This window comes from Hibiscus syriacus, unplaced genomic scaffold (genome assembly GCF_006381635.1).
Source record: "Hibiscus syriacus cultivar Baekdansim isolate YM2019G1 unplaced genomic scaffold, ASM638163v2 tig00113725_pilon, whole genome shotgun sequence".
Lineage (NCBI taxonomy): Eukaryota > Viridiplantae > Streptophyta > Magnoliopsida > Malvales > Malvaceae > Hibiscus > Hibiscus syriacus.
In genome coordinates this window covers 12,351,180-12,352,457 of record NW_024063471.1, presented here as the reverse complement: position 1 = coordinate 12,352,457, position 1,278 = coordinate 12,351,180, and the positions used below count along the sequence as shown (strand labels likewise).

The 1,278-nt window shown below is 33.6% G+C and overlaps 1 non-coding gene across 1 annotated transcript; it reads left to right on the top strand.

Annotated features, from left to right (window-relative positions):
- Positions 1 to 901: 901 nt before the first annotated feature.
- LOC120187790 lies at positions 902 to 1,008 on the top strand. The gene has a single exon (XR_005522336.1). It is a non-coding gene; the product is annotated as a small nucleolar RNA R71 (small nucleolar RNA).
- The last annotated feature ends 270 nt before the right edge of the window (positions 1,009 to 1,278 follow it).

The following is a 1,278-nucleotide window of genomic DNA, read 5'->3' as shown; positions in this document are numbered from 1 at the left end:
CTTCTTTGATTCTTTAACCGATTTCCTAATATGGAGGCTACTTTGCATATTTATCACCTTCAATGTTCATTACATTGAGCCTTCCCACGTGCTTTTGAAACTTCAGTGTAACTAGGCAATGTTCCTCATGGTCTATTACTCATACCATTTGCTAGTTGTCCCATTTGATTTTACAAAGCTCTTAGAGATAATTTCTGACTTTGGATAACAGCTTCATTCATTGAAATGTATTATTTTAGAAAAGTTTCAAGAGAATTTGAGGATGATGCTTGCTTCGAATGTTGTCCTTGGTAATTCTTCTGGTTGTGACGTTATTGAGGTTATACTGTCTGATATTGTGACTGATACTGGTGCATATTCTACTCTATTTGTATTATTGCTATGGCTGATAATGTTGTCGTGTATTCTTGAAGTTTGATTGGAATTCTAATTTGGGGTTTCTTACATTTTGTCTTCTCCAAGACAGAATAGGGTGATTTCGTTAATTGGAATGGTAACCATTTCCATATGTATTTTTGTTAGAATTTATATTGTAATTCCTCATGAAATACATTGATTTAGGGTTTTATAGACATTCGTTGAAGTTATGCTTCTCTCCACAATACACATAAGACTCAATAGATGCAGCCTTCACCTCATACATTCCTCTAGGCTTTTATATGTTCTTGATCATTTTAGTCAATGCTTTCATCTATGTATCTATCGTATTAATACCATTATTACCCACTACTGTAATATTATGTTTATCGAACATATTCATTGTATTACGATACTAATAGTCATTGTTGTATATCCTTTCAAGCATATTGTGGGCTTCATTGTACCTTTTATCCAACAATGCTCCATTCGCATTTTCATATTCAATCGATTCTAAAACATTTCAATTTGTGTCCAATATTGGAAACCATGCATCGAGCATTTACGTAACAAATCCTTGAAACGCTCCCAAGCTTTATATAAGTTCTCATCCTCTATTTGCTTGAATGATTTAAGATCATTCCTCAATTTAGCATTCACGTTGAGAGGGTTAAAGAAGAGAAAAAACTTTTATGCCAACTCATTCAACGATGTTATAGCACTAGGTCGCAGCGAAGTGAGCCATGCTTTAGCTTTGTCACGGAATGAGTAGGGAAATAGCTTCAACTTCAATGATTCATAGTGCATTAACATGTTGAATATTAATAAATCAAAGGATTAGAATATGCAACTATCTCTTGGCAATTTTCATTATGATAATTCTAAGGTAGATGCATTCATGTGACTTGCAAAGATTAACCC